The sequence below is a fragment of the Camellia sinensis genome, chromosome 9, assembly GCF_055761805.1.
Source record: "Camellia sinensis isolate YWXY chromosome 9, ASM5576180v1, whole genome shotgun sequence".
In the NCBI taxonomy this organism is placed as follows: Eukaryota; Viridiplantae; Streptophyta; class Magnoliopsida; order Ericales; family Theaceae; genus Camellia; species Camellia sinensis.
In genome coordinates, this window is record NC_138969.1 from 166,785,333 (window position 1) to 166,794,986 (window position 9,654).

Genomic DNA, 9,654 nt, shown 5'->3' on the forward strand with positions numbered 1-9,654 from the left:
ATTTATAATAAAATTTTACTGTCAATCAATTAAGAAACATATTTTCACTATGAGTTCACAAACAAATGACACAAGGACAAACTACAAGAGTAAAATTTTACTGTTAAAAAGAGAATATATATTAAAATGAGAAACCACAATAAGCAGAGATGAAACTTTACTTTCATATTTACAAAGTAGTAAACAAACACATTACGAATCACAAACAACAAAAACAAATTGAAAAAAATAAACAATTAATCAAAAATTCAACGTACATGATCAAAAACAATCAAGCAATGATTAAATAAAATTTCAACTCTAACACAAACACTATTTTGGGTTGATGGGAATCATTCAATCACTTGTGGTGATTGAAACTCAAAGAGGAATTGCAAAACGTATTCAAATTACTGAATTTGAAGAACATACAGAGCAAGCAATGATTAAATAAAATTTCAACTCTTACAAATTTGTTTTCTTTTCTTTGGCTCTCACTACTCCACACTTTTCACTCTAAACATACGTACCTATTTATGGATTCCATCCAAACGATAAAAACAAAAACACTTGCAACCTTTGTGGATTTCTTCTCCTGAATCACATGACAGAGCGGTGGAGGAGGCAAGCGTGGTTCTTGGCATGTGAATAGCAGCTATTTTGGACTTCCTTTCTTAACTTGATGGAGGTTCTCTAGATCAAACACTCAGAACAATGATCAAACTTACGCTAACAGTTCAAATCTCTGAGATATATATCAAAGGTAAGATTGTCCAGATGAAAGAGGAAAAATATTAGGTATTGTTTGGTAGAGTTTTCTAATTATGATTTGATAATTGAGTTTGTGAGTTTTAGAATTATGATTTGAGTGTGAAAAATTTGTTTTGTGAATGAGTTTTGAAAAGAGTTTAAATTGAGTGGAAAATTTTTGATGTGACATATGATATTTGATATAAAAACTTACAAATCATAACCAAACACACAACTCAAAATTCTATTCAAAACTCATAAAAAAAAATTAAAAATTCTGAATTTTTTTTATTTAAAATATAAAAAATAACAGTTGTCAATTGTAAAATAAAATAAAATAAAATAAAAATTTGCACTGTTCCGATCAACCGTACGGACATTCGGAAGGACGACTGAACGTCCGGCCGGTCGTCCCCCTGGAAGGAGGACACGCCGGAGGACAATAGGCCGGACATCCAGGGGGATGACTAGTTAGCCCAAATTTTCCCGCCTTAGAAAGAGTTTTCAAAAATTAATGTGGAATTAATTTTTGAAAACTGTAATCAAACACCACATGAAAATCAAGTGATAGAATTATATTTCCAAAACTCTTCCAAACTGAGCCTTAGTTTGTCCTTCATGAAGAACATGCCTCCTGCTCAGGAGGTTTATGAAGTAAAACATTTTGGATTGTCCTTTACACAAACATATTGGGCCTAGTGAGTTTTAGCTAAATTTCCCCTTATATTTAACCTTAAATTTTTGTGTTTGGTTTTCAACAAATCTTCAACACATGGGCGTGCCTATGGGCAACATATCTTCAAAACACTGGCTTGATATGTGTTGATTCTAAATTATGATATATACATATATATATATATATATATATATTTTGATGAAGTGTTTGATGTTGGTTGTCGATAGTGATTCATTGGTGACTGGTTTAAGGGATGGGAGAGGCCATTTGGGTTTCAGCATATAATATTCAGATATGAAATATGGGTATTTTTAGATATAGGGATTACTATGAAGGGTAAAGTAGACATTTTAAAATAAAAAGATGACATCATCATTTTTATGTTAGACAAATCAAGGTTAAGGGAACAGGTTAAATTGGTAAGCAATTTATGTTTTAGAGGAAATTAATATAATTACAAAAAAAAAAAAATTAAGATTGATTGTATTTTATGCATGCCTATAACTTACCCCTAAATAAAAAATAAAAAATAAAAATGTTTGTGTTATGCATTTTTGTAATAGTAGAAGTAATGAGTAAAAGGACAAAATGTGAGGGGGTTTTTTTTTTTTTTTTTGGACAAAGATAGCGTTAGTATGCTAAGAATTAAATTACAACATAGGCAAATGTCTTTGCATAGACTTGAATCTGAAAAACCTCACTCTGGCACTTAAGTGTCCTCTGCAGGTCAGAATATGAGATTTGTCAAATAAAGATTATTTGGCTTTAGGCTACTTATGTGCCCTACATGTTGTCCATTCACATTTTGTGAATTCATAAGAGAAAAAGAATAAGAAAAATGGTTCACATTTTTTTTTGCTTTCTATTTGATTAGGTTGGAAAGAGAAACTATTAGAAGTTATCAAAATATAGAATGCTACAATATATACTTGCATAATAAGAAAATTAAAAAAAATTGTACTATATTATGCTACTTCGTAATAAAAAAAATTATTAAAAACGAATCTATAATGTGAACTCGTAAAGTGAAAGTTACTAATTATTATAATTATAGTATGAATATTGTGGTCATGAACCATTTGATTCTATGCCACTTGCCTTGTTGTCATACGTAACTATCCATTTGCTTCAAGAATTCCAAAGTCAAGTACACTATAACACCAAATAACCAAAACAGAAACTCAACTATGTTACATAGTTATATTATTATACTTGCTATATTTGCTGTTGTCATTATACAAATATATCAAAATATGTTGTGCGACATATATATAATTTGTTAATTGGTTATCGCCCCTCAATAATTGATAGAGATGCCTTACTACCGGAAGATATTTTATTGCATTGTGACCGAAGATCGACATCTGACAAGCTTTGAATAGTGAATGTAGGCTGTTTTGGATGTGGAAGATCTATTTCATTACTTAGCATGAGAACCACAACAGACATTGTTGGCCTATCCGCAGCGTGGTCCTGAACACAAAGAAGGCCAATATGTATGCATCTCATTACTTCAGACTAGGAACATGAATCAATCACTACCTCATCTACTAAGTCTGATGCCCGGCTTTCATTGCACAATTTCCATGCCTAGAATAGTTCCACATGTCCATATATGAATTAGTCGAACCACATATAATGGTGGTGACTAACAATATATGAAAGCATGTAAAGGTGAAAGTAGTGCACTTACATAACCAAGGAGGTTCAAATATTTTTCACGATAATGGAAACACGTATCCCTCGTGCCACTGACCATCTCTAGTAACAAAACACCAAAGCTATAGACATCCGATTTCTCTGAAAATAGCCCTCCCATTGCATACTCGGGAGACATGTATCCGCTCCATTTGATTAGAAATTATTACATTTATGCTTACCCAAAATTTTGGGACATCCAGTCAATAAATATAATATGACTATTCTAAAAACAATTAAAGATTAAAAAAGAAAGGAGACAAACTTATTTATTGAATCACTTATATTTCCTCAATATAGATTCAGTCATTTCACTAAATGATAAACAAAAATAAAATTTATGTACCGAAATGAAAACTACTTAGCCTCATTTGTAACTCTAGTCTCCATCCTAATCAAAGATAAATTTTAAGCTTATTTTTAAAGTGGTGAGCCTGTTGTGATCCTTACTAGTGGCTATTTCCATTATACTTTTATTTGTTTTCAAACATAAAATGTTCCATATCAATACATAATTGCATTAGTAGAGAAAATTGTCTGCAAAAGTGAGCAAAATCTATTGAAGGAAAGAAAGGATCCTTACAATGTTCCCACCACTCTCTGCGTATTTGCCAGTTCTTGTGTCACTTGGAAAGTTCGCGCTAACCCAAAGTCTGAAATTTTTGAATTCATGTCATCATCTAAGAGAATATTGCTAGCCTTCAAATCTCTGTGAATAACCCTTAAACAAGAATCCCGATGGAGATAAAGAAGCCCTCTAGCAATACCCTGAATAATGTGGAAACATTTAGCCCAATCAAGCTTCACTCTTTTCGTTGCATCTAAAGCATGAACAAGAAGAAAACAAGTTTGAAAATTTCTTTCCTGAGTGCTAGACATAGTTATAGTAACAATATGGAATGCTATGAACAATTTACAGGAGGAAAGATGAGACTATAAACCAACCAAAGAGAAAAGTGTCCAAGCTTTTGTTTGTCATGTACTCATAAACCAATAGCTTCTTTTCCCCTTCAATGCAGCAACCCAAGAACCTAACAAGATTCTTGTGCTGCAGTTTGGATATCAATATGATCTCATTCTTAAACTCTTCCACGCCTTGTCCAGAATGCCGCGAAAGTCTTTTCACTGCCACTAGCTACCCATCTTCTAACTTTCCCTGTAGTCCCCCATTTTTATTAGTTAGTACATCGGATAAATGTCTACTAATTCATATATTTAACAACATAATTACCTTATAAACAGGTCCAAATCCTCCTTCCCCAAGTTTGTTTGTTATGCTGAAGTTATCGGTAGCGGCTAATATTTTATCAAAGCCAATAATTGGTAGCTCTGAAGTGTCAATTGAATCAGCCATTTCAAAGTCCTTTCTCCTGTTTTCTTTGTTTACTGATGTACAAAAATTGAACCACAGAACTGAAAAGTATTTAGATTTCTCAAATTTGAAATATGTTAATAATAATCATAGTTGCTTGTTAGAATTCAATTATGTAGCTTTCTTACCTCTTTGATTTGCTCTCCACCTGTGCAAACTATACATGAAGGCACCCAAGAGGACAACCCCAGAAATTGTTGTAAAGCTGATGATGAATTTTTCATTATTTTTCTTATCTTTTGCTGAAAAAAAAAACAAACAAACAAACAAAACAAAAGAAAAAAAAAAGACAATGAAAAACAAATTACAAAGTAAAAATGATATTGCTAATCCTAAGATATTAAGGCTCAAATAAATTAACTCTACCCAGCTCTGAATACGAAAGGCGAAGGTAGAGGTCGTTCCCGGCAAGTGAAAACTGCTGAACATCCATGAGCCCTCCAGTCCAAACCACACAATCAATTCCAGTCACATATGCATATGCCACACAAGAACAGTTACTCAAGCACCATTGTTGGCAACCTGAGGAATCCTCGCTGTACAAATATTCAAAATGATCTGGCAGCTTCATACTTCTCAACTTCCAAAATCCATCATTTTGAGCCTTTCCTGATGATGCTAAGTTGCTAGTGTTCTTTTGGCATAACAAATCAGTTTTCCTCACACAACCACCTGCCCAATTTCCTTTCTGCCAATCCTCAATTGAGTTTGGTACAAACCCTTTCAAGCACTCACAATTTGGAGACTTATTCTTATTGCAAACCCCAAAAGGTCCACAAACCCCATAAATATCACATCTATTGACCGGAACCATCCAAGAAACATACGGGTTCTTGACTTGTTCATCCATAAACATTCTCTTCAAAGTTCCATCTGGTGTTATGAACATAAAGTGGACATAAGAGGTGTTGTAAACGTGCCATGCCATATACACATTTCCTTACTGATTATCGTGTATAAGGTTAAATCCATCGCCGTAGGCATTCTCAATGTCCAGTACCCCTATAAACTTCGACCCATCCCATGGACAGCTTCTCCAGTGTGGCTTGGAACCATTCCAAATGAAAACCTGCGGTGGTGTGTCCATTGAAAACCCGCAAACAAACTTTCTAGGAGATAGGTCATCTTCGGTCAACCAGGAAGACATGAAGCGTTTCTCTCCTGTTTTGGAGTTCATTCCTAGCATCATTCCCGGTAAAAAAGTGTCATAAGGATAGTTAAAACTCTCCCACAAGATCAATCCCGAGACACTATCTTTAAGAGTAAGATCTCCCCTATCTTTAAGAGTAAGGTCTCCTCTAGATGTTGATTTGTGATTATGTATCAATTTTAAGCAATAAAACAATCCCAATCAAACAATCAAGACAAATCGACACAACGATTTTACGTGGAAAAACCACAATTGGACACCTCCAATTGTGATAAAAAAAACCACGGGCAACAGCCACAAAAACAATCCACTAAGAAGATTTAAAGGAATTACACAGGTATACACTCAATTACCTAGCGAATCCACACCTAATTGAACCAACCTCTATGTGCCTCTTCCAACCCCGTCTTCACCTCATAATTGTCTTTTCAATGAGCCACTCCAGAATCCACCGAAGCTTCAGGCTCGAATTCTTCAGATCCACCGAAGAACAACTCTCTCTTTTGTATAACAAACAAAACCTTTGATGTACTCTCTTTTAAACCATGAGTTGAATACTTAATAAAAACATCAAAGAAAACCTAACAAAATATCTCCAGATATAAACCTTAAGATCCAAAAAGAAGATCTGGAGAAGTACACTTAGCTTTGGAAGAAAACCAAGCATTTATAGAAAACCAAAAGTAATCCTAGATTTGGAAGAAAACCAACTCCTTAAGAAATCTGGATTTTGAAGCTCACTCGAGCGAAGCTTTTCTCGCTCGAGCGAGGAGCTTAACTTTCGTGATTTCTACTAGAGCCTTGGCTCGAGCGACGAATCCTTGGCTCGAGCGAGCAATCAACTCTTTCAGGTTTTTGTGTGGACGCAATCTGTCGCTCGAGCGAGAACTCCTTGGCTCGAGCGAGAAAGCCTTAGCTCGAGCGAGCATTCCTTGGCTCGAGCGAACAAGGGTGAACGTGCAATTTTGAATTTGCTTCGGCCGCGAGCTGACCGGGTAACTCGACCCCCGTAATAATCAGCGAAGTGGCAATCTTGAAAGTATTGACATCACAAACTTCTCTGCAAAGCACGATTCGGGTTGGATTCACCTCTAACAACTCATAGCCTCACTGAAATAAAAATGCGAATAAAATTACAACTCAAAGGAGTTTTGTCAAACGGGGTTGCCAAGAATAAAAACCTAACAATCTCCCCCTTTGGCAATGCCGTGACAAAACACACCTAACAAATAAAATCCTAAACACCCCAATCCATTACAACCAACAAAACCCAACTTCATTCTCAAGGTCATGATCTGCAAAACAGTTATTAGTGCCACAATCTCCAAAACAACTATTAGTCCCACAAGAGTATATGAAAAAGCAATAGACATATAACACGATTATCTTGAAACATGAGATGGAAAACATGAATAGATGAAAACTAAGACTCATGAAAAACAACTCTCAAACAACAAAAGCAAGATCATAAACCAACCTAAGCAAAGATATGATGATGTGAATACCAGGAACATGCAAGATGGAAATAATTAGCAAACAGTGCATAGAAACTTACAAAACATATAGCCAATCTCCCTTACCAAACATATCAAAGTGTTCATGCTAAACAACTCTTGCAATAAAAAACCAAACTCCCTTACCAACCCAATGAACCAAACTCCCCCTCACTAAAAGCAACCACAAACACTGAAAACAGTGAACAAGAATAAAACGACAAAAATACTATAGTGGAGCAAGTAAGGAATTTCAGATTTGTACCTTAAAACACACAAGATTATCTAAGAAGCACAATTACTAGTAAACACAATGTGTACAGTCTGTAGAAGATTCCTCATGCAAGAAAGTGATGCATTATGTGAAAAACATAGATCCCATGATAAAAGTGTGTGTGTGACTCTTGGAGTTCGACAAACACTAGATTAAATCCTAGTAGTGATCTGAAAGTTGGACCTCTGACAAGAGAATCTAAGCACAACTAAGGAAAGTCAAACCGCTAGGAATCAAGGGGGTATTTGGTGAGTAAAGGCGGAAGCTCCTCCTCAATCAATGAATCTTTTCTTCTTCTTCTTTTTTTTCTTTCTTTTGCACATTTTTTTTTCTTCTTCTTCTTTTTCTTTTTCTTTTTCTTTTTCTTTTGCATAATCATTGGCGGCTACATGCTCAAGAGTATGGAAACCGAACCAGAGAAGTATGGATATAATAAGGATAGCCTGGTTAGTGACTCTGAGGTAGCCTTTTCCTCATGGCTGGACTACAAAGAATAGAGAGAAAATCCGTGGAGATACAAAAAGATGGAAGATGGTTAAGAGACTCAACATCACCCATGATATGCTAGTATAGGTCAATTCCTCTAGAAACGCAAAAGATCAATGACAGAAGTCCATAGAGAAAAAATAAATACTAAGGCAGAAGACTCCAAAATTTGCTAATCCAAGAGTGTGCACAGAATGAGACATACTAATCAAAAAAACTCACACTCCAAAATGAGTAATGACCACAGAAAGCACACATATATTAACATGTAATGGATATTCTCATCAATTCCAATATGCACCAAGGACCACTCAAAAATTTCATGCTTGCAAAACCATACTAAGAAAATCTTTTTGAGATTTTTTATATTTTTTTTAATTTTTTTTCTTAACCAAAACAAAACAAAAAACGAACAAGCACACATTTTTTTTTTCATTAAAAACAACACACAAAAACCCAAAAGCTAAAACAAATAAACAAATTAACACAAGTCAAGTTTTCTCACCCAAACTGCTTTAGTACGAATAAAGTTGTGAGAATTGCAGTTCTTGGGTGGTATCTTGACGTTGTGGTTCCTTTCCCCTACAATGGGAACCCGTCTCGACTTGGCTTCCAACTTCCTATTCATAAGTCTAGGCAAATACACTCTCTTATGCAACTTATAACAATAAGGGCGAATATGACCATGCATACCACAATGATGACAAATAAAAACAGGATGTACAGGGTGTACCTTTTTTTCTTTTACCTTACCAACTCTAGGAAGTTTGAGAAGTCCATCCTCGTGTTGAATTTTTTGTTCTCCTTTTCCTTGAGTTCTTGTATCATGAGATGTAGATGCACTTTGTTTTTGCTCTTTGTTATCACCAAAGCCAACGCCACTCTTGTCACAACTCATTTGTTGAGACCCAATGATATCCTCCAAAGTCTTTGATCCTTTGTTCCAAAGACCAATGGTAGCCATAGCACACTTGAGCTCTTCCTCTTTCTTGATCATTAGTTCTTCCAAAGCAACTTGTGACATCTCGAGAGATTCAATCTTTTCTTCATACATGGCATGGGTTTGCAGTAGCTCATTCCTCTCTGTCTCACAAGTCAATTGTTTTGCACAAAGAACTTGTCAATCATCAACTACCTTGATGGCATTAATCCTGGCCTCGGAAATCTCCTCCAAGTTTGACATTCTCACTTTCACATGCTTTGAGTTTCTTTGTGAGTTTGTCATTCAATTTGAATAAGTTAAGAGACTCCTTATACAACATTTCATAAGCTTGCTCAAGCTCTTCATGATCACTCTCCGAGGATTCATCATCAGTGATATTCTCAACTGACCTCTTCAGAGAATCTGTTTGTCCTTCAGCTTCGGAAGCCGCCATGAAAGCAAGAAGTTGTTTATGTCCCTCTTCGCCTTGATCTTCGTTGTCACTTTCATCTTCATCAGATTCTGATTCATCATCCCAAGTGATGGCGAGGGCTTTCTTCTTCCTCAAACGAGTAGGGCATTCTGAAGCAAAGTGGCCAAATCCTTGGCATTCATAGCATTGGACTCTTTCAAAGTTTCCTTGTATCTTTCTTTTTTTTTTCTTGGCTATAGGATTAATTTTGAGTTTATCTTTGCCTTTAGATTTATGAGTATGAGTAGATTCCAAAAGTTTAGGATTCTTTTTGAAAAAAGATTTTTTAAATTGTTTAACAAAAGCAGCCGTAATCTTGGAATCTATCTCACAATCCTCATCAGAATCCTCTCCAACTCTATGAGCACTACTAAAGGCAATA

General features: G+C 35.2%; 1 pseudogene across 1 annotated transcript; it reads right to left on the reverse strand.

The window, feature by feature from the left end:
* Positions 1 to 2,671: 2,671 nt before the first annotated feature.
* Positions 2,672 to 5,446, reverse strand: LOC114316683 (G-type lectin S-receptor-like serine/threonine-protein kinase At1g61480; annotated as a pseudogene). Its single transcript, XR_014340555.1, has 7 exons — positions 4,842 to 5,446; positions 4,604 to 4,717; positions 4,335 to 4,489; positions 4,049 to 4,259; positions 3,687 to 3,924; positions 3,099 to 3,249; positions 2,672 to 2,995 (listed from the first exon to the last, which is right to left on the reverse strand). The product of XR_014340555.1 is annotated as a G-type lectin S-receptor-like serine/threonine-protein kinase At1g61480 (transcript).
* Positions 5,447 to 9,654: the final 4,208 nt, after the last annotated feature.